The sequence below is a fragment of the Grus americana genome, chromosome Z (assembly GCF_028858705.1).
Source record: "Grus americana isolate bGruAme1 chromosome Z, bGruAme1.mat, whole genome shotgun sequence".
NCBI lineage: Eukaryota > Metazoa > Chordata > Aves > Gruiformes > Gruidae > Grus > Grus americana.
This window is the reverse complement of record NC_072891.1, coordinates 81065874-81093304: the sequence shown is the minus strand read 5'-3', so window position 1 is coordinate 81093304 and position 27431 is coordinate 81065874. Positions and strand designations below refer to the sequence as shown.

The following is a 27431-nucleotide window of genomic DNA, read 5'->3' as shown; positions in this document are numbered from 1 at the left end:
GATTTCTAAAACATGAGAAAGCTCAGGAATAGGCTGCCTGGAAAGCCTGTGAAGTCCCATTGTTTCAGTTTTCAATATCACATTAGATGAAACGGATAGAAGTATGCAGGTGGTGACTCCTTTGGGTTCTTTCTTGGACAACTTTTCTATAATTCTACTGAATTAGATACTTTTGTTTGGAGAAATACTTTTGAAAACTAACTTGCTTCAGCATCTAAACAAGCAGAATAATATTTAACAAAATCTAAAGAGGTTAATGAGTTTTCAGAGTTTGTGGCTTATGAAGATAAGTCTTTGTTCTTGAATGCAGTAATTCAAATACATGATCTTCACAAATACGGTTGAGTCCAGTCTGGCTTCAAATATCATCTGGGTAAATGGAGTTTGAGAATTACTTATTTTTAATCATGTACTGCAAATCTGAGATGAAAGAAGAATCCTCACCTATGCATATCACTGCACTGAGTGATTCATTTCAGGTATCAAGCTGATAGAAACTTTAGACTTACTGTTTTTCAAGAAGTATCAAGCAGCAAAAAAAATATGCAGAGAATTATGAGATAATGATGCTTGAATAGAACATTGCCAAGGAATAGTGGTCATCTATCACCAAATCAAAGCTACCACATTTATGGAAAACACTGCAAGTGTCAAGGGAAAGCACAAACATTTATTTCGAGACCAGGAGACATAGATCCTGTCAAGCCATGTTGTGAGCGTGACTTATTTTTGGTTCATCTGATGATTGATGCAGCTTCTATTATTTTATCTGAGGAATGTTGGTTCAGGACTGCACCATTACTGAATTACTACAATTTGTTTGGACCTCAGCCGCCTTCTGACGTTATATTGGAGAAATGTGACTTTTTATTTCTAGTTGATTATGAGTTTGAACAAATTTGTATTTGTTTCTGTGACTTGCATTTTGCAACATAGTCATCTCAGAAAACTACCCTCCCTGTGCAGACAATGATATTAATTGATTTTTTATTTATTTATTTATTTATTTATTACTCCAGAAACTGCTATGGAACTAGGATTTACAGGTTTCATGTGGTTTTTTAAATATATATATATATGTTTGTGTGTGTATATGTATGTACCAACCGTCCAATTTATACTGAGTTTGTCACATAAAAGTTAAATAAAATCTTACAGATGTAGTGTAATAATGGAGCCCACGTGGGCAAGACCTCGCCCTAACAAATGTATCAAAAGAGAGGGACATGCGAGTGTCCAATGTAAGAGTTCTCCATATTTGAGTTCCTTTGACACCAAATAGCCAATTTAGCACATTTCTTATATCAGGCTTGAGTATGCCCTAAACTATGGTCCAAAGTCATTAGAAATCCAGGATCTTGGTTCAATAAATTTTGGCTTTTTTTTTTAAGACCACAGAAATGCCACCTATGAGCAATGGCTTTTTTGGCAACGGAGTCACAGTCCCATTGTGTCTACTTCAGGGAAATTTATAGATAGTCTTTGTAGTCTAGAGGAAAACCAGAAGCAAGAATATGTCTCTTTTTTTGCAGTTAAAGGTTTACAAGTTCAGTTACTGTGCGATGTCCAAATAAATATGAACAAGAAGACAAATCAACACTCTGCTGGTCAACAGCTGTAACTTTTTATTCCCATGGTTTTTGATGCATATTCTTTTAGGAAATCTTGCAGATCTGAAAAAAATGTAAAAGGCAATTCTGGTTCTCTATAAGGTCTTCCCAGACTTCAGTATGGACAATTAGTACAAAGGGAATACAGATTCTCAAAGAGAATTTGGTTCATATTTCTCTGTCATGGAAGTTTAAATATGGCAGATGGCCTAGAAAACATAACAGTCAGCTCTTGCAATTCTCATAACATTTTGTGGGTTTGTTTTATTAGGTCATCAGTTTTAAAGTCATAATATTAGATAAGAGTCTTGACTCCCACTAAGAAAAGTCTTTTTGGTCTTTGTGCTTACAATAGAAAGCTTGAATACGTGAACTGCAGAAGTAGAGAGTCCTAACCACATGATTTGGTCTAGCAATTCTCTGTATTGCTGGGCTAAGTGAGACTGAAAGGGGCATTTTCATCTCAGTGAAAATGGTACCCAGTGACACGAACAGGAGGCTAAGGGGCCCACACAGAAATACAAGAAATTCTGTTTAAACATAAGAGAAAACTTCCATTGTGAGGGTGGTTGAACACTGGAACAGGTTTCCCTGAGATGGTGGAAGCAGCTGCGTTCTTGGAGACGGTACAAACCCAGCAGGACACAGGCCTGAGCAACCAACTCTACCTGACCTTGCTGTGCAGGGCAGTCAGACTAGGTTTCTACAGTCAAATTCATATTTGCTCATCTATTACCTAGACTCATGGTACTGAACAGAAAGTTAAGTCATTGAGTTTAGCTAAAAAGGGCTATGGGTTCTTTCTTGGCTACTTGGATATACAAAAGCACAAGAATAAAGAAGGGCGAGATATTACAAAATTATGCCAAACCTCCACTCTGGCAGCATTTCGTAGAGTGCTAGAATGGTTTGGGTTGGAGGGGACCTTAAAGCCCATCTAGTTTCAACCCCTGCCATGGGCAGGGACACCCTCCACTAGACCAGGTTGTCCAAAGCCCCATCCAGCCTGGCCTTGAACACTGCCAGAGATGAGGCAGCCACAACTTCTCTGGGCAGCCTGTTCCAGTACCTCACCACCCTCACAGTGAAGAATTTCTTCCTAATATCTAATCTAAGTCTACTGTCCTTCAGCTTAAAGCCATTACCCCTTGTCCTATCACTACCTACCCTTGTAAAAAGTCCAATGCCATTTTCTGATGCCATTCAAGGAAAGAGGAAGAAAGGCAAAAATAATGAGGAAGAAAGAAAGAGTAAAAAATACCAAAACTATGATATTGCTTTTCCTCAAACAAGAACAGAGAGATGTGAGGAGGAAGCTCACCCCTTCTGTGCATGGTAATTACTGCTCTCAGATGTTGAACAGTCCTCTTAAAACTGTTTAGTGGAATTTAGAGAAGGAAGCAAAGAAAGACAGTGTACAGAAAACATGAGGTTCATTTACACTATGTTTCCCAAATGACTCTTCCATTTCCTATCATGCAGTCCTTAATTGCTCTTGGCTTTGACCTTTAATTCAATTCTCCAGCATTAAACTGATCAGCATCTCTAGATTGACTCAGGAAGCTGTGGGTACTTCATGGTTGATTCAGTGCTAGAAGAGCCTTTTCAAGTGTTATCTTTCATCTCAAAATGACTTCAAATATATTCCATATGGTGTATTGCTTGGACAGTGAGGAATGAACCAACAGATTTGCCTATGATTCTGACCTTTGCTTTCCTCCTTCTGAAAAAAAATCACAGCAGAGGATAGCCAAAGGTCCACAGGCACAAAATGGACCATTAGCAATAAGTTAGTGCTTGCTGTATCCTTTTAATGTAGTTTATCATTTCACTGCTGCAGGAATTCTAGTATGATTACAAACCAGCAAACTTTATTGCAAATTTGAAGACCAGCACCTTACTGCTTATATCTCCCTGCCACTGAGGCTGAGAATTTCTCCCTGCATAATGGAGTGCCCACAAAGGACTTGCAGGGAATCATTGCCATCTTAACTCCTTGCTGTTTGAAGGGACGAAATGTGATTGACGTACTAGCAGAGAGAGTGTAACAAAATGTCAATTTGAGATTCAGGCATCTGAAAACAGATATTAATTGTTATCTTTAATTATGTACTACTTGCAATAGGAATGAAAGTAAAGATATTTTACTGTTGCTTGAGAAGCAACTTAAATCCCTCCATGACCTTGAATAAGTTAGGAGCTCTTAGTCCTTCATTCCTCCATCTATAAAAAAGGGATGATAAAACTTCCCCTTTTTCACAGGGATGGTATGAAGATACAGGTATTCATGTAGGTGCCCTCATCATTTTATCTGGGAGTGGTATAGAGCCACCTGTAAAATGTGGCTGTGAAACCAATTCAGTCAAGCAAGGCATATCATTCCCTCCAGCTCAGTGCCATATAAATTTCTTCTTGTGACACTATCCCAGAAAGTATGTATCTGCCTTCGTACAAGCCAATCTAATCCTGACCATCGCCAATGGCTTTGGGAGGGATTATAATGAAGGAAATCCAGAGGAACTGCATGGAGAGTTGTGGTGGGTTGACCCTGGCTGGAGGCCAGGTGCCCACCAGAGCCGCTCTTTCACTCCCCTCATTCACTAAACAGGGGAGAAAAGGCATAACGAAATGCTTGTAGGTCGAGATAAGGACAGGGAGAGATCACTCACTAATTATCGGCACGAGCAAAACAGACAAAACTTAGAGAGGGAATTCATCTAATTTATTACTAGGCAAAACAGAGTAGAGGAATGAGAAAATAAAATCAACTCTTAAAACACTTCCCCCCACCCCTCCCATCTTCCCGGGCTCAACTTCACTCCCGGCTTCATCCTTCCCCCCCTCAGCGGCACAGGGGGACGGGGAGTGGGGGTTACGGTCAGTTCATCTCACGGTGTTTCTGCCGCTTCTTCATCCTCAGGGGGAGGACTCCTCTCATCGTTCCCCTGCTCCAGCGTGGAGTCCCTCTCACGGGGTGCAGACCTTCAGGAGCAAACTGCTCCAGCGTGGGGTCCCCCACGGGGTCACAAGTCCTGCCAGCAAACCTGCCCTGGCGTGGGCTCCCCTCTTCACGGGTCCACCGATCCGGCCTGGAACTTGCTCCAGCGTGGGCTTCCCACGGGCCGCAGCCTCCTTCAGGTGCCTCCACCTGCTCTGGCTTGGGGTCCTCCACGGGCTGCAGGTGGAATCTCTACACCCCCTCATCCTTCCTCCATGGGCTGCAGGGGGACAGCCTGCTTCACCATGGCCTTCACCACGGGCTGCAGGGGGATCTCTGCTCCGGCGCCTGGAGCTCCTCCTCCCCCTCCATCTGCACTGACCTTGGTGTCTGCAGAGTTTCTTACATCTTCTCACTCCTCTCTCCGGCTGCAAAAGCTCTCTCCAAGTGTTTTTCTACTTCTTAAATATGTTATCACAGAGGCGCTGATTGGCTTGGCCTTGGCCAGCGGCGGGCCCGTCTTAGAGCCGGCTGGCATTGGCTCTATCAGACACAGGGGGAGCTTCAAGCAGCTTCTCACAGAAGCCACCCCTGTAGCCCCCCCGCCACCAAAACCCTGCCACACAAACCCAACACAAGAGTACATCTGTGTCATCAATCATTGCTCAGTTGATATCACATCATTGTTTTTGTGCTAAACTCATGACTTAATTTTCAGAGAATGTAGGGATGCAACAAGGAAGGCTAGGGCCCACTTGGAATTAAATCTGACAAGAGATGTCAAGGACAACAAGAAGGACTTTTTCAAATACATCAGCAGCAAAAGGAAGCCTAGGGAAAATGTGGGCCTACTGCTGAATGAGATGGGTGCCTCGGTGATGGAGGATACAGAGAAGGCGCAGTTACTACCTTCTTCACTTCAGTCTTCATTGCTAAGGCTAGCCCTCAGGAATCCTAGACCCTGGAGGCAAGAGAGGAAGTCTGGAGAAAGGAAGACCTTCCCTTGGTCGAAGAGGATCAGGTTAGAGAACATCTAGGCATACTCAACATCCACAAATCCATGGGCCCTGATGGGATGCACCCATCAGAGAGTCCAGAGGAGGGCTATAGAGATGATTAGAAGGACTGGAGCATCTCTCGTATGAGGAAAGGCTGAAAGAACTGAGTCTGTTCAGCCTGGAGAAGAGAAGACTTGAGAGGGGATGTCATCCATGCTTATCAATATCTAAAGGTGGATGTCAGGAGGATGGGGCCAGACTCTCTTCAATGGTCCCCAGTGCCAGGACAAGGGGCAATGGGCACAAACTGGAACACAGCAAGTTCCATCTGAACATGAGGAAAATCTTTACTCTGAGAGTGACCAAGCACTGGAACAGGCTGCCCCAAGAGGCTGTGGAGTCTCCTTCTCTGGAGATAGTCAAAACCCACCTGGATGCAATCCTGTGCAACCTGCTCTAGGTGATCCAGATTTAGCAGGGGGGTGGGCCTAGATGATCTCCAGAGGTCCCTTCCAACCCCTACCATTCTGTGATTTCAAAGGGGTTTGTGAGCTTTCATGCAACACTGAATCACAGCAAGCTAGTCTCTGAGCCCAGATCAACAATTCCTCTAGAATCTGCAATAGTTCTCAGCACTCCTATTGCTTGGGGCTGTCATCTTCTATAGTACCTCAAATAGTCATTATTCCAAATAAAAAGTAGATTTCTGCATGGTAAAGACTACAAGAAAGTAAGGAAATGAAAATGGGCATGTAGGTAAAGAAAAGAATTTAGATAGCTTGAGAGTACTAGGAATTATATAGTTTTTAAAAAAAGTCATCCGCTGCCCCAGAAGATTTTCAATATGCTTCTAGAAAAAATACAACAAATTACACAGAGAAAATGTAGAAACAACAACAAAAACCTACAAAAATTCATACAGTTTGTCCCTTTAGATCTATACACATTTTAGTGATCAAAGTTAAAGCTAAAAAATATATATAGTAATAGAAATTACATATGGAAATTTATGCACCTTTTTCAATGCAAGGAAACTCCTATTCTTCACCTTGTTTAGGATATATTGTATGTGAATACTATGCATTTACTTTATGAAGATACAAATGTCTACATGAGTAGAAGGCAAATAAAAATCTGGCCAAAATGCTTTGAGCAATAAGTTTATTGCTCCATGTGAAGAAGACAAAAAAAGAAGTTCTGGTTCATGCTTTGTTGAAAATAGTCATGTAACTTTCCATTATTTACTTTTGCAAAGGTTAATACAGCAGCCTGAAAAATGTTAAATAATTACAGTAAAGATTGCATATGCTAATGTCTCCTGGCTCATTGACTCAGAGGCCAGTAATATTCCTTTTGATTTTCTGACTTCGTCCTCCCTTTAAAGTATATATAGCTTATGAAATTATTAATTTATAAATTCATAGACTTGGTGGGAATACTTTTAGGTATTTCTTACTTCATATTCAAAGCAGGTAAAAGTATTTCATATGCTGACCAACAACATCATCTGTCATGTCAATGTGTCTTGTCGTCCATCCTAGCTCCTTGGGTTAGATGGATTGCTACTGTCATAAAGGTTTTATCCTCCATGTGCTGAAGGATTCAGTTATCACAGTATGTGATCTCTGTGTCAAGGCATCGGAAGGTGTCTAAGTCAAGTTTGAGAAAGCTAAACTTGGGAAGCCAAGCTTCCCATTGCACTGCTAAGTCCTCATCTAGCCATACCACTTCTTACGCAATGACAGGCTGTGAACCCCACACTGCGCTGTAGCCTTGGGCTGTGCCATCAGTCTGCTCTCAAGTTTCACAAAACCTCTTTTGCAAACAGTGCCATGGGTCTGACCAGCTAGGACATGTCCAGGCTCTTGGGTTGGCTCTCAGCCAGCATGTTAATCCCTGCTGTGCTGATTTCCTGATTGTACTTCTGGGGGTACATGCTTGATAGAGATGTCACAAAGTAAAGTTCAAATTTTGGTTCCTGACACCTTAAGTCATGAAGGTTTACCACCACAAAGGAGACACTGAATTTTGTTATTCCAAGGAGGAGAGTTCAGGCCTTTTATTGGTCAAGCATCTTTTGCCACAAGGAAAGGATGGGAGACAGACAGAGCTGGAACAGACAGCAGAGCGGGAGAGGTGTGGAGAACTCTCCCCTGGCTGCTGGATGGAAAGCAGCAATAGGGAGAGCAACTGCTATGCTTGGGCAGGTGCAGCTGCCCTTCTTGCTCCAGTAACATCCGTTGTTCCACTTACCCTCCAAAGTGGAGACAGCATCAGCCTTTCCCTTGGCTTCTGGCATAGGCAAACTGTGCGGTGACATCATGCCTATTCCAGTAGTCCTGGCAACTGCCTGTTTGCACAAGCTGCCCTGAGTCACCTTTGATAGCATACATATCAAAGAGGCTTGACTCTTTAACGACTGCAATAGGAATGCCTCTCACATCCCTCACATCAAATCTTCCTCTATTTTCCTCTTATTCAGCCCAGTCAGTGCAGCACGTCTTATGCATATTTATTTCATAAGAAGCATTTGGCCAGGACACCATTTTACACACTCTTCAGTGCACTCCCAAGATACTTTGATATTAAAACCAGTTTCTATACACCATGTTCACATTTAAGCTGAGTATTTATTGCATGAGAAGATTTTGGGGACATTTAGATTTAGGGAATTTAGGGTATTCAAGATGTGGAAGAGGACATTTATGACCTTGGAATTTCAGGAAAGCCAACATGAACTTGGGCAAACAGTAGTAAATGATGCTTTAAGAAGTGTGATGTTTAATCCTATCCCCATTGCGGGTAGATATGATATGCACCATAGCAATGTGGCAGAAGTGGCACATGGAAGGACCAGAGGTTTAACCCCATATTTCTGAGCAGTTTGTATGTGCCCATTCACCTTTTTGCAGTAGTTGACTTAGGTGAACTAGCTGAGTATTTCTGCTACAGCTATTACCCATGAAAGCATTAATTGTGTTATATTTAAATAGTAATTGCTATACTTCTGACATTATACTTTTACTTCTCTGAAACAAATAGGAGCGGTGGGCCCCTCTGGGAGATACTGTTCTAGGCAGAATACTGCAGGTTCAGCTAGGAACCACGGAGCTGCTGCTGCTTGCCACGAGCTTGTATTTGGAAGGTTTTCTTCAGAACCATGAAAATAATAGTTCTTACAAATCACTTTTCATCCCTACATCTTAAATTGCATTACAAATATGACAACCAGCATTAAGTCATTTGGTAAAAGTGGAGGTAAAGTTAAAATTATTTTTTAATTTTTTGGCTGGATGGTTGCACTCAAAGATTTGTGGTCAATGGCTCAATGTCCAAATGGAGAACGGTGACAAGTGGCGTTCCTCAGGGGTCGGTACTGGGACCGGCACTGTTCAACATCTTTGTCGGCGACATGGACAGTGGGATCGAGTGCACCCTCAGCAAGTTTGCTGACGACACCAAGCTGTGTGGTGTGGTCGACACGCTGGAGGGAAGGGATGCCATGCAGAGGGACCTTGACGGGCTGGAGAGGTGGGCGCATGCAAACCGCATGAAGTTCAACAAGGCCAAGTGCAAGGTCCTGCACGTGGGTCGGCGCAATCCCAAGCACGACTACAGGCTGGGCGAGGAATGGATGGAAAGCAGCCCCGAGGAGAAGGACTTGGGGGTATTGATTGATGAGAAGCTCAACATGAGCCGGCAGTGTGCGCTTGCAGCCCAGAAAGCCAACCGTGTCCTGGGCTGCATCAAAACCAGTGTGACCAGCAGGTTGAGGGAGGTGATCCTGTCCCTCTACTCTGCTCTGGTGAGACCCCCCCTGCAGTACTGCATCCAGCTCTGGGGGCCCCAGTACAAGACAGACATGGAGCTGTTGGAGTGAGTCCAGAGGAGGCCCCGAAGCTGATCAAAGGGCTGGAGCACCTCTCCTGTGAGGGCAGGCAGAGAGAGAGTTAGGATTGTTCAGCCTGGAGAAGAGAAGGTTCTGGGGGGATCTGATTGCAGCCTTCCTTCTGAAGGGCCTACAGGAAAGCTGGAGAGGGACTGTTTACAAGGGCATGGAGTGACAGGACAAGGGGGAATGGGTTTAAGCTGAGGGAGGGGAGATTTAGATTAGATGTTAGGAAGAAATTCTTCCCTGTGAGGGTGGTGAGGCCCTGGCAGAGGTTGCCCAGAGAAGCTGTGGCTGCCCCTGGCTCCCTGGCAGTGTTCAAGGCCAGGTTGGATGGGGCTTTGGGCAACCTGGTCTAGTGGAGGGTGTCCCTGCCCATGGCAGGGGGTTGGAACTAGATGATCTTTAAGGTCCCTTCCAACCCAAACCATTCTGTGATTCTATGATTCTATGATTCTATGAATTTTATTTTTTTTTAAATAAAAACATATTCTGGAACACATTTAGCCATTTCAAAGCAAAGAGAAATCTTACAGCTTTTGCTTATTTGTGCACATCCATTACGAAAGAATCCTAACAAACTCCATTTACAGTGTCTATGCAATGACTGCATCCTGTGCGCTGCTCAAAGACACTGTACAGAGTCACCATCAAGTAACAGACCAGCAAGGAACACTTTGCCAGAAAACATTTTCAGGTCAGGATATTGCCTCAGGTAGCTTGCACTGCTGAAAATGTTTACTGAATTTATAGCATATCACTACAGTAAGCTGTGGATATCTCTTGTGAAATTAATAACCTTTGCTTCAGTGACCAAGAAGTATAGACAGTGTTGTTTAACTACTCCTCTTGCATTCTAACAAACAAACATTTGTCTTTAACAGTACCCACTACTCTGTTTTGCCAACAAAATCACTTTTCCTTTTTTCTGATGGTTAGCAAAATGGAAGCTGTGCCTAGACAGATACTATTGTCTTTTTCTTTATCCTTGTAAAACATTAAAAACCAGCAGTGTCAAGTACCTTCATACACTTTAGAAAGGTTTACCTTAGGGTTTTGTGTTTGGTTAGTTCATTTTTCATAGGTTTTGTGGTTTTTTTTTCCAACTAGTAGCATTGTTCTAAGTGTTTTAGAGCATCTAGGGATCTATTTCTAGGTGTCCTAGGGAATGCTAACTAGTTAGGTTTTATTATCTTATTTTCTTACCATGTAAACACAAGATAGGAGAATTTTTAAGCTGGGGGTGAACATGCAGGTGGCAAGACAGTGGAAAAAAGTTAAAACTTTTCATGAAGGTAAAGAAGGCTTCTGAGGAAAGGTAAAAAAAAATACTTTGGATAAAATCACAATTGACTGACAAAGTGGGGATGCTTAACAGTCACAAAAGTTTGAAGTAAGCACAGAGAGGTTGGATATTAAATCAAAAGATACTGGACCATAGTCCTGGATGTTCTTTCTTCCTGGGATTTACTGCTTTTTATGCCATGGCACAGCAAGGAACTGCACTGTATTGCTCACCGAGCAGCAAGTGCGAGGCCTTTCACTGCAAATACCTCTTTTATTTCCTGTCTGAATAATATTATGGAAAAAGTTTCTTAAAAAATTTTATTAAAAGGTAAATAAATAGTAAATAAATGGTAGAAGTGATGAAGAATTATAAAGAAAGAAACCAGCTAAAGTCCAAATATTGTTTCTGAATTCAGAGCACACAATGAAAGTCTATGTTATAGTCAAGGTGCTATTTATAGCTTGTACGTTCAGAGTTTACACTAGAAATGAATTTATAATGGAAAGTATGTCGGGTTATGAGTGTGCCAGTATCTTTTTTCCAACAAAATCTAATTTGAGACATTTAAACAGAGGTGTTTGTAGTAGAGGACTAGTGCTGAAGGCTTTTTTTTTTCTTGTCTTATGACCAATTTGAAATCCTTCATAAAATATGTGTACCAGTCCTTTTATAGTAAAAATGAAGGGAATTTCTCAGCTTTTAAATAGCATCTGGCTTTATAGCCTTTGATGTCCCAGTTGTAAAATAGAGGTCACCCACTAACTCACACAGTAACTGTAAGGAACGGTGCACAGCCACAGCACATTCTCAGTTCTTTCTCTGACTTAGGTATTCTCCTCTTGCTCTCACTCTGCTCCCCAGAGATGTGATCTGTTGCAACCACCTTCTGCTTTATGGAGAATGGTATGTCGATTGATGATTTGTGGGTATGAGTGTTAGACTTGTCTCAGTCTTCTCTCCTGTTCCCCCTCTCGTTTCAGCAGGGAAGCCACAATCCTACCTGCAGTCGTACCTTTGCGCTTCCTGCCCAAATCTAGACTACAATCTGCTTAGCACTTCTGCCTTTAGAGCTGCATTACAGCTGAGGAAGGGCCGTCTTCCCTTGGGTAACCCATGTAAAGCACACCTACAGATGCTCAGCTAAAAAGTGTTCCTCTCCTCTCCCCCAGCTCCACACCCACATTCTTGGACAACCCTTGTTTTGTCACTGCAATTGCTCTGCCCTTCCCATAGAAGAGAAAGTATCACATTTCTTTGTTTTTCCCCACAGCACATCTGAGATGCTGTGACTCCCTGAGAGTAAAATGCCTCTGGTATCTAACAGCAGGAATTGTTCCATCTTGACACCAACAAAGATCAAAGCTAAATGCTGCAAGTTAGTCTAGAAGTGCAAGGAAAATGGTCCTTACTCTACATTTATATAAAACAAATCCATGACTATACCTCAAAAGATGTGTCATGTAAATTTCACATGAAAACAGCAGGGTTCAAAGGCACTAATTCTATGTAGTGTAATCTTTTAGTGGCATGTTGGAGGTGCAAAGTTGTTCTTCATTAAAAGCAGGCTTTATATGCATGCTTTTATGTCTATGTCAGATTTAATTCAAGCAATGACCTGATTTTTTAGAAATAGATTTCTACTGTGTTATTCCAGTGAGACTAGATTACTAAAAAGCTCATTTATTATATTTAAGCTTTTCAGATTATTGCATTTTGAGGCTTATGAAAGTACTTTTAAAATGGTATCCATTTTGCAAATTGACCAAAAGACAAAGGTATTTTGTAAGATTGTTATCATGTGTCAGCCAATTAAACCATGGGTTTTACTCATTTGCTAATTTCAGTGACATTTTCTGTACTAGTTTTTGCTATAGTACTAGCTATGGCCCACAACATTACAAACTCTTCTGTGTTGGGTTTGCGTGGCAAGGTTTTGGTAACGGGGGGGCTACAGGGGTGGCTTCTGTGAGAAGCTGCTAGAAGCTCCCCCTGTGTCTGACAGAGCCAATGCCAGCCGGCTCTAAGACGGGCCCGCCGCTGGCCAAGGCCGACCCCATCAGCACCTCTGTGATAACATATTTAAGAAGAAGAAAAACACTTAGAGACGGAGAGCTTTTGCAGCCGGAGAGAGGAGTGAGAAGATGTAAGAAACTCTGCAGACACCAAGGTCAGTGCAGATGGAGGGGGAGGAGGAGCTCCAGGCGCCGGAGCAGAGATCCCCCTGCAGCCCGTGGTGAAGACCATGGTGAAGCAGGCTGTCCCCCTGCAGCCCATGGAGGAAGGATGAGGGGGTGTAGCGATTCCACCTGCAGCCCGTGGAGGACCCCACGCCGGAGCAGGTGGAGGCACCTGAAGGAGGCTGCGGCCCGTGGGAAGCCCACGCTGGAGCAAGTTCCAGGCCAGACCGGTGGACCCGTGAAGAGGGGAGCCCACGCCAGGGCAGATTTGCTGGCAGGACTTGTGACCCCGTGGGGGACCCACGCTGGAGCAGTTTGCTCCTGAAGGTCTGCACCCCGTGAGAGGGACTCCATGCTGGAGCAGGGGAACGATGAGAGGAGTCCTCCCCCTGAGGATGAAGAAGCGGCAGAAACACCGTGAGATGAACTGACCGTAACCCCCACTCCCCGTCCCCCTGTGCCGCTGGGAGGGGGGAAGGTTGAAGCCGGGAGTGAAGTTGAGCCCGGGAAGATGGGAGGGGTGGGGGGAGGTGTTTTAAGAGTTGATTTTATTTTCTCATTGCTCTACTCTGTTTTGCCTAGTGATAAATCAGATGAATTCCCTCTCTAAGTTCGGTCTGTTTTGCTTGTGACAACAATTAGTGAGTGATCTCTCCCTGTCCTTATCTCGACCTACAAGCATTTCGTTATGCCTTTTCTCCCCTGTTTAGTGAATGAGGGGAGTGAGAGAGCGGCTCTGGTAGGCACCTGGCCTCTAGCCAGGGTCAACCCACCACACTTCTCTCATTGGATGTACAGTCAGTCCCTGTAAGAATTTTAAAATAGCAATTGTACATGAGTAACCCATTTTAGAAACAGATTACCCATTACACAAGGATGAAGGAGGGGTGGGTGTGAAGATTGCATCTGGGACCTGCTCAAGTCCATCCTGTGAGTTTCCAGTCCCAGAGAACAGCAAGATAATAGTTCATGAATAAATACTCACTTTCTGTCTGGGATCCATAATAACTGCATAAGTAGTCATTCTTTTGTCAGAGCAGGTAATAATGTGTCTTGATGCTTCAAGAGTAAAAAAGAGAGACAAATTATTTTATTGCAGATTTTGTGTTTAGTAATTTTTCTCCTTGTCTCACGCAGACATCTCTAGAGAGAGGATGACAAAATTCTTGCATGCTGGCTTATCTTCCCAGCTTTTATTGATGCAGTCATGTCAGCCAAGAGCATATCGTGCATTATCACAGTGAGTTCAACAGCCAAAGTTTAAATGGTTATCCATCCATACATACATATACATGTACATATACATATATAAACATATATAAATATGTCTATATATGTGTGTAGCATTGTATATGTACAATGCGGGACCTAAGATGGGTTTCACCTTTTTTTCTTGTTGTGGCTCAGGCAGAGGACCTGCCCTCCAGTTCACAGCAGTAGCAGCTACTGCAGCAGCAGATACCCCATCTTGGCCAAAACAGGGGCAAGTTGCTGGGCTGGCTCAAGGATGCAAACCATAGGCTTTCTGTGAGGCAGCCATAGGCACAGGAGAGTAGGACTCAGGGTCTGTAGCTGCTCCACAGGTCACTTGTCCACTGCGTCATGTACCATTGGTGCAGTTGAGCAAATGTAATAAACCTGGGCTTTCTGTAATACAGCTTACTTTGATCACCAACTGCTATCAATTATGCTCTTGGAGGCTTTTTTTTTCTCTTATAACTATGCCTACATTAGGACTGACCTGTCAGCATTGCTGTACCTAGGTAGCTTAATCTACAAACCATTTCTGGTGTAGATTAAACTTAATTAGGGATTAGCACAGCTCCCAGTCTCTTGTTTGGCAGCCCTCAGGCTGGGAGGTGGAGCTCTGCTAGGGTTAGTTTATGGAGGTCTTCACAAGGATAGGTTTGGGTCTTTTTTTTTAACCCTTGCTATTTGACTCTTTAAAAACCCTGCCCTGGTAAAACAGCCTAGAGAATGCCATTTAGACTGTGAACCCTGATATTTGGATGCAAGTGACTCTGAGCATTTGGCCTCTGAGAAGAAAATGAAACTGAGCTGACCCTACAAGATTGAAACTACTGGTAAGTGAGAGATCCGAGGGCAGTGACCCATGCTCTGTGTGCTCTGCAGTTTATGTAGTTTGGGAAATTTCTACAACTCACTGAAATGAAAGCTGGCTTAAGCAGAAGCCAGTATCTCAGCTTATTTGATAATTTATGGTATTAGCTGAAAATCACAACCCTAACTTCTAAAAGCAACAAGGAAATGGTAAAACTTGCTGATGCTTGGCACAGATCTCTCATGGTCTGATGAGTATTTGAGGTAGGTGGTGTTACATGTCGTATGGACAAAAATTACAATTATTCCATAGCACAGACTGTGGAGCATCTAAGAAGAAATGAGCAGAAATACCAACTTTGCAGGGCAATCCTTAGTAGATCCTCCTGTGTTTTCCTCTTCCCTGCGGGGCAATGGAAGCTAGCGGCAGCAACACCTGCCATTAGCACACCAAAGGGAAAACCAATCTTTTTTGCACTAGCAGCACTTTGTAGCAGGGAATCTCCGCTCAGACAGTTTTGGAAGGAGTACTGCATTGTTTCCATTGCTTTTCAGTTCTTCACCCCAGGCCACAGTTTCAACAACACTGTTTGCAATGTTTTCCTGTTGTCCTCACATGCAGTTTGTCACTCTAGTCTCTGGGACAGGTACTTGGCATGAAAGTACCAATGAAGCTTTGGCAACTGAAAAAAAAGAGCGTGAGAAGGGCTATACTGTGTCTAGACAAAAGTCAACCTTGCCCAGTGTCCAGTAATGACTTAAGGAAAGAATATATATTCCCAAAAAAGGGCAGGAATAGTGCAGACCTTCTCTAGCTCCTGTTTCCAACATCTCTGTAAGAGATCACTATCTGTAGCATATGACTGTTCCTAGGATTCCCGCCGTCCTTCACAGTGTGACAAACCCTGCCTCACAAGCACAGCTTCACTTCAGATGTGGGGATGTGGATTGGGTAGCACTGGTTGGAGGGTGTTCAAAGCCTTGAACTGGGAATTATGTCTGTGAAGTTGAAACAGCCTGCATAATCCTGAGGTCGTTAAAGCACAAACAAAAGCCTTGATTTATTCTGGATCACTGTAGAAATGCTGATCCCTGTAATTAGCTTGGTTGACTGGCACTTGCAAAAAGTATGTGAATCCTATGTGTCTGCCATTTATTTAAACTGGATATCCTACTTACGTATCTTCGAAACCCCATTCATTTTCAGCCTACCAGTGTTGTGGGTATTCTTTTTGTTGACTAAGCAAGGATATGGTCTTGTCTGGCATAATCCAAATCAATACAATTTCCTGTTAACTGAGTTTTCCAATTCAGAGATTGTCAAGAAAATCTGCTGTACAGTCTATGGATTTTTTTCTGAAATCTGCACAGGTTTACTTTACCTGAAGCCAGCAGGTATTGCTGGCAACCAAAATAAATGTCAGAACGGTTCAATTAACAATGACATGTTTTTGGTTTGTTTGTGGGTTTTTGGGTTTTTTAAATGTCTTCTGTTTCCTGTCATATCTCAACAAATTAAAACCCATCCTTAGGCTTTTGTTCTCACATTCCTTATCTTTGTGTATATGAAACTCAACTCTGTGCTGTCTGTGGCTCTCCACATGTTCTTTTTCTTAATATATGTTTATATGATACTTAATTTTGTAATGCAGAATGTAGGTGTTTCCTGGATATAGGTTCTTCAGTCATGTCTTCCTACTTCTGAGTATGCCTGAATCTAAAATATGATGTACTTTTGTTCTTGTACTAGGTGCACTAAACTGCATACTCTGCAAGCTGTTTTGCTTACACAACTTAGGAGTTTTATTTACCATGATATGTTCTGCATTATGATTTTATCAAACAGTTGCAAATTATTTAGTTAATCTTAATTCTATAAATTTTGAAATTTACTCAAACCATTGCATTATTTCCTTATGAGAATGTTAAACCAGGATAGTGTGTTTGGAGGAGCTCCTGTATTCTTTTTCATGTAACGTCTTTGATTTACAAGTATGTGATGAAATTATCTTTTATTTTCTCAATATCCAGAGTCATTTATCTTAGCGGTCCAGAGTGATAATGAAACTACCATTTTCCTTTATGTTTACATCATCCTAAATCTCAAAAGCACCATAACTAAAATGCATTGGCAAAAAGTTGCATTGCCCTGCCACATCTCTAGAACAGAAGAGCCGTCGTCTTCATGTTTTGCACATAACCACTGCAGCAGACAGAGCCAAACCTTCCGTCTGACTGAGCATTGCAAAAGTCAGGCCATTAAGCCAGCCACATGCATCTCCATTTCATTTGCAGATATTTAATGATCTGTATCGGAGACAACAGTGTTGTTAAGTAAAGCACAGAGTCTACTTAGTAAATTACAGGAGTCAGATACCAAGTCACAATATTAAAAGCTGCTTTAAGAAGTCCCAGTGATGAGAAAGGTGCTTCACTGCTGGCACTGCATATTACTGAGGGCGTGTTTGTAGCTGTATATGGAGCATCTGAATATATTGGATCATATCATTAATAGCAGTAGCCAGGAGAGTTTAGACCTGTCATAAAAGGAAAAAAAATTTCTACTTGAAATAGGAATTGATTAACCTACTTAAATTGAGGACTTTGCCAAAAGTTGGGTATACAAGAACAAACAAAAGGGATCCCCTGTGTCATAACCTAGTCGTCTTCTATCCACGTTCCACTTTATCCCAGGCAGTTTTTCATAGAGCAAGAAAGTTCTGATTTAAAACTAGCTGTGTTTCTTTCTTCCCTGCTAAAATGTCCTTAGGAAGACTGTGATGTTTTTCTACAGCTTAAAATCATTTAATTTCCAGTTTAAACTTATTTATGGCCCCACTTGTTCTGTTCCTAAATTTTAACTGAAATGTTCTTTTTCTTCTCTGGCATTTACTCTGTGACATATTTATAGAGAGCAATTATATCCTTGCTCAGCTGTGTTTTGCCAGACTAAGACAAGCTTTTTTGGTCTCCTTTTTATAAAACAGGTTTTCCTTTCCTCTGATTGCCCCAATAAACCCTTGCCTGCATGTCTGCTTACCTGCAAGTTACTACCTCCTAATCCCACAGGACCAGGGATGCAGGCAATATGTCTGAAAGTGTTGCCAGTGGTGTGGACTTGGAAAAGAGATTGTCGAGGCAATGGTGAGACAAAGTGGACAGTCCAGCTCTGTGATGCCCCCTGGCAGCTCCGTTGCCAAAACTTCCAATTTCTATGGCAGCACTAGGCCATCTAGCTAACCATCCACTTAGTCCACTGCCACATGCTGGTTCTGCTCCATACAAACAATGCCTTTGACATTTTTTCATCCACAGTTTAAACTAGTATGTATCTACTTTCCGTGCCAGCTCATCAATTAAAATACTCCATGTGAAATATCTGGTCCTGAGGTTACTCCTTGAACTCATCTGCTGATGCCCTGTAGCAAAATTTTGGGGTTTAGCACAACTATAATATCATCTACCTTTTTTCAAATTCTTTGCCTCCATATACTAGTCTCTTCCTTCTCTATCCTAAATAATAATTTCCCGTGTTGAGTCACAGCCACTGTTTTGGTGCTTTCCTGGAAACCAGGTAGCATAATTGGATCAAGTTCTTACCTAGACAGAGAACTGGTCTGGTGTGATATACCTGTAGCAAAGCTTTTCTCCTTTGCTGGCACAACATTTACTGTTCACTCATCACAAAGAACCATTCCAGCTTCCCAGATGTATTTCTTCAGGACTGTCAGTTTACATCTTTATTTTCCAAATTATTATATTTTCCTATTGAATTCAATAAATTCTTTTCCTATTTCTTTCTAGAGTTGCTGTGAACTCACTTAGTTCAAAGTGCAGAACTGCAATCACTATTTGCCAATATCTGCAGCAAGTAGATATGTGGAGTCTGGACCTTTGAATAAAGACTGATTTTTGTCATCTTTCTCACATCTGATTGACCAAGGACGTCTGTGCAGGTCTCTGTTATCATTGCTGTAAACCAACAAAGAATATTTTTAATAACTAATTGAGTCATGCACTTCTTTGACTCAAAATAAAAAGTAGCTTTCAGACCATAGTTTGAATTTGTGGTATTCTCGCTATTGTTGGTTGTTTTGTAAACCAAAACAAAAGAAAAAGTGTATACATAATACTGAGGTGACACTGTTTAGCAATAAAGTTTGAAAGTGTTGCCTTTATTTAGATAAATTGTCTTCCAAACATGCACAATCTTAAAAATGTTTATTATTTGTTTTCAATAGAATTTAACTAACAAGAAGTTAACTAAACAGTCATATGACTCATGCTTTCTGGTAGTCTCAGGCTTAAGATATTGCAATGAAAAGACATTTAAGAAAAGCAGGGGGAGAGTTGGCACAAGTAGACATCTGCATGTTTGTCTGCATGTATACATATGGTCAGCTATCACACGGTGCTTCAGCATATGCAAGTGTGTAGTGGTTGTAAGTGGTCCCCTTACAACGAAGTCCCCTTCTGTTCTACATACTGATATGTTTCATTGCAGCAATGTGAGAGGTCCTTCTAACTGTAAATATATTCACTTCCACAATACCCACTGAGCAGTGGAAAATACTGTTAGGCTGTGTCACAGATAGTGAGCTAAGATAACAAAAACTAATCCTCCCCACCACTTCCACACCCCCCAGGGTCCCACGTGAAGGGTAGAGAGGGCAGAGTTAAACTCATCTTCCACAAAGTCTGAACTCATGCCCTAACCTCTAGACCTTCCTCCTCTTTAGAACAACTCATCTCAGTAGAAAGTATGTTTTGTCATTGATTGCTGATTAATTCAATTAAAAAATTGTTGAAAGAATTGTGCTTTTACAAGTGATCCCCTTATGGCTTTGATCTGACTGCACCCACAGCTACTTCTTTGTGACCAAATACCCAAAGAAAACTTATGTATCATTGCAGTAAGAAGCAGATGCTTGATGAAAACAGTGCTGTTGTAAAACTATAGTGTTTACCTTCTAATAAGCAATGACTCAATGGGGACGTACACTGGCATTGTGTAACAGCAATTTAAAAGATATGCAGAACATTATATCACTGTTAATATTTCTTTAGGAAACTGAGTGGCTTGTTAAAGTCATTCTGAATGACATTGAGAGTGCAGACAGTGCAATTCTCAGACCACAAAAAAAGAGGGAGGACAGGACTAAGCACTCATGGTTGGCTGGACGAGGAGTCTTGTTTTATGCCTTGCACCAGGATCCATGCCAAAAATGGTATACTGCTAGTAATTCCTTACAGCAGGCTGGCACCAGGCTCCTCCTCAGTAAGTCTGGCAGTGCATCTGTTCTCTCACATAGTGGGATCCTTCAAGGATGTGAAAGCACTGTTAATGTTTTTATTTTTTACTTTTATGTTGCTGGTACAGTCAGCTTAGGTGGGGAAAAGGAATGAGAACTCCATTGAATTAAATGTGGGACAGAATAAGGGTTTGCACCTCCTTGAGGTAAAACAGATAGGATCTGGCCTATTTGCATATCTCAAGGTATTGTCATTACATGGAGTATTTCCTGACTTTATAATTCCAATAACATTCACAATATTTCCTAAGCAAAATTATAAAACTAAGTTTTAAGTTGTGATTAGATCATTTAGCGCAAGTGACTTAATAAAAAGCTTGAATGAGTTTAGAAAGCTGCTGTCTACAATGACACAGAATTTCTGCATACAGTATCAATATGTGATTTTTCTGGCTTCTCTCGATTTCATTCCTTTTTGCCATATTTCCCGAAAGGAAACTTCCTTCTTTTCTTTGTCCTTATGGGTGAGTCATGTTCGGGGCTTGTTTTTTTTTTAATGTGTAATAGCAGTTTTTCCACCAAATTTACACTTGTACTTGGCGGAAACTGGAGAAGACTTATGTCTTGTAAATACATCTTCTAGTCTGCTTCAAAACATCAGCATTTTTTAGCTGGCTGAAACCACACAGGAGGACTCTTGGGAAACACATGGCATGGGTTGTAGGATGGATGAGCAGCCATTCACCACAGAACACTATGAGATGAGACTAGTATTTAGAAAACATGTTTCTTGCCATCCTGGGTCCTGTACCTGGCAGAGCTTAGTGGCCAGGCAACAGATCGCAGTGCTGCTTTGATGCTCAGTAACCTGAAGATTACCAATGGGAACTAAAAGTCCTAAAGTCTCCCTACTCAAATGTCCCAATGTAATGCTAACTAATTAAATGTCACAATGTCCACTCACTTGAATGAACTTTAAGTAAAATTCTTTACCTTTTCACTGTACACAAAAACCTCCTCAATTCTGTCCGACTGCTTAGAAATGGTCCATGGATTGGACTAAACCTTCACTTTATAGCATGAAATCTAGCACTGCAAGTTTAGATACAGAGAGGCAAATTCCCAGAGACAGCAATTATAATAATAATTAATAATATAATCATATTATTATTATTATTTAGTATTATAAACAGATCAAAATAAGAACCTTGTAAGAACCTGTCTAATGATATGTCATATATGAGGTTTTTTTAATGACCTGAAGAAGATAGGCATCTAGCTTTCATTTGCCTTTGGTAGGAGAACAGAGCACTAGAAACTGAAGTCATTCATGCCCCCATAAAAATCCAAGCATCCAAAAGAGAACTGGCAGAACTGGAAGCATCAATGGGGTGAAAGTTAGAACAGCTGAAAAAACTGTGGCAGACCTTCCCAAAGTAAAGGGCCTTGCAGAAGTTACGCAGGCAACTGGGAAATACAGCTGCAACCAAGAAAGCACCTTGAAGAAGAGGTGTAGGTAATAGGAGGGGACCTGGGAAGCAGTGAGGGCCTGATGAAAAGTTAACTTTGTAAATATGACCAAGAGGCAAAAAAAACGAGGGAGAGAGATCAAGTTTCCTTGCTGACCTCCAGTGACCTCCAGGCTTGCATGCTTCAGGCTGAAAGAGCCTTTTTGATGAAGAAGATGTCAGAATACAAGCACAAGCTGGCTGGAGAGCCAGCTCTTGACCTGGATTGCAGAAATTCTTTGAAGACCACTGTTACATGGAGATTGCAGCAAGTACTTTCTCTAAAGAAAGGAACTGCAAACAAGTGGATCTGCTATGTACTATCAACAGCCATTGCCATACCTCAAGCAAAAACATCCAGATTTCTGAACTAAAGGTTTTATTATACAGTCCGTTATAAAGAACAAGAAAACTACTCAAAGCACTTAGTGACCAGTATTCTATCAATGATAGATCTTAACTGCAGCACATTTCCCTTATTCCTGTTTGCCTTAAACCGAGAGTACCAAATTTTCTAACTTCTAGTCATAAAGCCAGACAGCATGACCTTGGCTATACTCTATGAATAATGTCAAAAGTATTGTTACCATTGTTACCCTGTGTATCTGGAATAAATTTAATATCTAACACAAGGCAGATACTTCGAAGATGGTAAAGATATTTTCTTACTCCCTGCAAGCAATTTATCAGCATTCTTCCCAGGGAATTAATAGACTACAGGGAATTCCAGATGTCTTTGAATGGTCATGCTGCTTTTCCACTGAACTGTTCTGCCTATGGTTGGGGAACTACTATGACAACCTGTTCTCCAGATATTGACCATCTGGCACTTTAGATGGCCCCAAGACTCACACAGTCTCAGAAATTTCCAAATTGCCCTAACTAATGAAGTAGCATGGGAGGAGGTCTTGGAAAGCTTGCCCTAAGTCATTCTAATACAACATTATAATTCTTATGCCATCAACTTACTTTCTTTTTGCTACGGCATTGGCACTTTTTCACTGAGAAGAACCTGTCTTCTTAGCAAGACAAGTGAAAAGTAGAATCAAGACTAGATGGTGTAAGGGCATATCAGGGCAAGAAGTGGATTTTCATTTGATTTTATTAGCTGAGGTCTTAAGTCTGTAGCTGGAAATGAGTATTTTACTGTTGCCTTTGGAGAATGAAAGGTCTTTGAAGGACTCTAAATACTAATAACTCTAAATACTTATAACTCTAAATACTTATAAGAAGCAAGGTGCCCTTCAAGAGTAAGATTGACTTTGCTGTTGCCTGCTTTAGATGCCCACTTTTGGCATCAGGACATCTAAAACAAGTGTGTCAGTGCTACCAGGATGAGTCAGAATACTCACCCTCTTTCTGCAGTCAGTAGAGAGATGAGTATTTGTTTCTTAAAGTGTTGCTTACCATGCTGAGTGGGAAGCTGTCTAGAGCTAGCCAGAAGAAATGCTAATTACAAGAGGGACTCTGAATCTCCATTTGTAAGGAGCCCCTGAGTCAGATCTGCACTTCAGGCACCTCCGTCCATTGCTGTCCCTTTAATACTGAATGATGAGTCCTTGACTAAATGAATTTGCATCTGTACCTTGTTTGCAAAACAGCCTCATGTTAGATCATTCAGTCAAGGAGGACCATGCACGGTGTGCCCTCCACATCAGTGTGCAAGATTCAAGCCCACAATTCCCACTTCTGTATAGAGGTCACGCTGCGGATAGAGGAAGTTACTCAAAGAAAAAAGTGAATAGACAAAAGGCATCCCTGGTCAACTAAACACACATCTACCTTCCACTGACCACACTGGCTAGGTATAAAATGACTGTAAGAATAGCTTGGACTCCTAAGTGAAATGTAAACATTTTACATATAGACACACTAAATTAGGTGTCCACGCCTGGACAGTTTTGGGGGCTATTTCAGTCCTAAATTATTGAGACTGATTTTACTGATGCTGTTACCTGGTTTAGATATCATTGATTACTGCCTTTACTTGCTGGGTCTCACTATATTAAATATAGGAAACTCCACAGAAGGATGGAGCCTTTTATGAAAAAGTGCTTTGTGTCTGCCCTAGGCTGGTTTTCTCACTGTCCCCGTGCACTGGTACCTCAACTCTTTCTTCCACAGATATCTGCTTTTGTCCTTCTCTCCTCCTAAACCTTTGCACCATGAAGTTACACACATGAGAAGATGGCATAATGTGTTGTTGCAATACCCTCTTCTCTGAGGGTCCTGTGGATACGTGGGCAGCTGTGAGGGAATCACATTCCTGCAAGATCTCAAGCAGCAGAGATGCTTCCACAAAAGCAACTAGATTTTTTTGCATGAGTTAGGTAAAATCTAGTTCAAGCACCTATCTTACTAGGATGACAATGTCAGCATCTGGATCGTAGCTGGTGGTTGTATTACCATATGCTCTTAAGCCATTGTGAGTACAGGCTTCCACAGGTCTTTCTTCTCAGGGAAACAAACGTTTGATATAGGACATAATAATGTCTTAATATAAGACAAAAATTAACTCCTATGAACAATGGCATTCTCCAGGCTTTTAACAACTGTCGAGCTAGATGGACCTTTGTCCTCACACAGTGGACACTCTCCTGTTCTGTAGCTAGAAAGCAGTAAATAAATATGTTATTTTATTAAAATCAGAGATTATTTTTCAGTACTCTGGCCTTCAGAGAAATGCTTGTTACTTGTGCAGTTGAATTACTTGGAGGCATTCTGTTAATTTTCAGAATATTATATTAAAATGCAAACATTGGTGCTTTGTAGCCTTTTAGATTTGCACGTAGTAGATGAATTATGGCTGGGTAAGTATGACAAAATAGTGATTAATATCAGAATTTCAAATTTTATCTAAGAATGAACACTTCTTGAGAATTTAAAAACTGAATGTATAGTCACCTTGCCCACTTCCCTGAGCCTTGAGGTCTCTCTGTAAAAACTACTTTTCAGCTTCTTTGTGTCCCTATCCAGGGAGATAGCAGATTCATAAACTGCAGTAATTGAAACCACTGCGAATTTCTTGAGTATGACTAATCATTACCATTTCTTACCGAAAATTCACTTCCTTCCAGCCAAGATTTTATTAATTTTAATATGAAAACATTCACACCTATCATTTGTCCCCTGAGGTCTTCCTAGGCTGCTGCAGAAATGGAGTCTGAATTCCATTGCTTTGGCTAGAGTTGAGGATGTGAATTCCTCCGGCTAATTGCTTTTTGGATAACCTACAAAACACCAGAGGTCAGATTCTTGGCCTGGTAACGTCGCTGTGCACTGCTCTGGCTCGATGCCCACCTCTCCCAACACGGGGAATCCCAGGAGGAGAGAATTACAAGGTCAGGGTATTCTTGATTTCAGATACCCACATTTTCTCAGCTGTTGCTATACATGGTAATAAAAGGAAGCAGCCTTAAAGCTGATCAGACTTATATGGAGGGTTGGAATGGCCTCCAATGGGATGCTTCTGCCCAGCTAAAACTTTACTCTCAGTTGATTGACCTCCAGTATGAAGCATCTGGTGACCTAAGCAAAGATACACAATGGATGCATTTTCTAGAACATTGACCAGGCATTTGCTCCCCTGGGAAACAGTCTTTTAGTTCTCACTAGCTTTGTGCAGGCTGACAAACACACCTTAGCAGTGCAGATGAACATTACCAGAATCAAAGAGAACACAGATGTGCACACACGTGTTATTTGTGTGGGGGCTCCAGCACACACAATAAACATGTTAGGCTGTCCTTTCTGCCTGTGGCAATTACAGGAAACCAGAAACCCATTCACTGTAAACTTTGCCTGTTAATAAAGCTAAAGTACCACTACCTTGGGCGTACCCCTCCTAAAACATGTTGATCTGTAGCTGTAAGGTTGATTTCGTACCATGTCAGTGGCATGTGACATATTAAATTGTTCAGCTGCATCCAGGAAATTGAGGAGAAGGAAGGGTAGATCTCCAGGTCATCGCTGACCTGCCTGTCATCCTGCTTGTGTGATGCTATCACATAAACTCTATAGAGTAACATGATATTTGCCCCCTCCGGTTAATCCTGAAACTAGTTGTTATGAGAATCATCACCTGATGATGTTACATGGAGGACTTTTCCCCTATCATACTAGTTAGACCTTGACAAGGAAGGGGGACAGGTGTGGAGTTCTCCATCGACGTAACCAGAAGGTAAATCTTTCTTGTTCCACAACAGACCACCAGCCCCTGTGCACACGGAGTTTTATGGAGATGGGGATGCTGTCCCCAAAATGGTAGTACTATCTGTCATCTGGCTATATGGCTGTTTCTTTTCACTAGTGCCATGGAGAAGAGCAGGTTTGTGGCAAGAGGCAGAGGCAAAGTGCTAACGAGCAGCTAAGGCGCTCCCAGAGCAGGTCTGTAGAGCCCCTATGGGCTTTTCCCCACTCACTGGATCCAGGAGGTTTTGCATCCAGCATAGGCTCCAAGCTGCAGATTGAGTTGGGAATACCCCCATAAAATTTGCCTTCAAAATCAAAGCTTCTTTGTTAACCAAATTCTAAATCAATAATACTCTTCCCCACCAATGAAAAAAAAGAATTGTCTGTTGTTAGCCAACAGCCAAAAAACTCTAACCCGAAACCTGAAGCGTGTACCGCTCTTAGAGGAAATACATTGGGTGCCTGGTCTCGGATTTGTGAGGGCAAGAGCAGTGTGGTTTTACACAAGCGTGCCCTGCTCTCTCAAGCAGACAGGCCAGCCGTCCCCTTGTGCAGGAGGAACACCCTGCTGCACTTGTGTGACCCCTCCGGTCAGCCCAGGCTCAGACCGATGTGCTCTAGGTGGAGCCACATCTGTCCTTGCTTTCTGGAACGGAGGTCATCAGCCTGCCAAGCTTTCCAGGAAAGAGGGAGTGGCTGGGGAGTCTTGAGTTACTGAGCGTGGACCACCTGGAAAACAGTGAGCAGCGAGCACTTGTCCTACCTCTAGTCACTCCACAGTAAGGAGTAAGGAATGCTGAATTGGCTTTGAACTCCCACCCAAAGTGGCTTTGAAGAAATGGAAGGGCAGGCAAGTAAAATGCATGTTCTGTTATAAAAAAAATGGCAATAGAATTTCTGCATTTTAGTCTGTAATAGAGGTTGGTTAGGATTACAATATTTGGATCTAGGCTTGAAACACATAGGTCTTTGAGTCTATTTAGAGACAGGGGCTTTTTGCAAAGCTCAGACCTTGACCCAGGTTCTGACCGAGAGTACCCTCCAACTTTGATGTGTTTCTAGCTCTGATAGAGAAAAAGGGGAAAAATAATTTTCTCTCTGCATTAGAGAGAAAGCATATTAATAATGCTGCCACTGATGATTGGGGGGAAAAATCCTAGTCTCTTGCAAGGCGAAGTTGGGAAATAGCCATCTTTTATTTCAAGAAATCACGGTCATAAAAATCATAGCTATAAAACACACAGCAGCCTTTACATAAAACCTCTTGTATTTTATGCCTCCTTTTCTATTTCAGGTCTTCATTTGCCTAATTACTACTCAGAGGCTGGCAGAGATTTTCCCTGCAGCGCTCAGCTCTGCTGACTGCAGAGACCCTACCTGGCACACTAAGTTAGTGCGTCAGCATTCTAGGTAGAAATGAATGAAAAATCAATCAGGGCAACTGCAGTGGTAGCATATACAACTCTAACCTACTTTGTGCATGGTTTCAAATATTTCATTGTGTATTTAGGCATCTTTT

At 41.9% G+C, this 27431-nt stretch overlaps 1 protein-coding gene across 4 annotated transcripts in view; it reads left to right on the top strand.

Annotated features, from left to right (window-relative positions):
* HAPLN1 (hyaluronan and proteoglycan link protein 1) overlaps positions 1-27431 on the top strand; it is a 70616-nt gene that overhangs the window by 8631 nt on the left and 34554 nt on the right. The gene's annotated exons all lie outside the window — the stretch shown is intronic.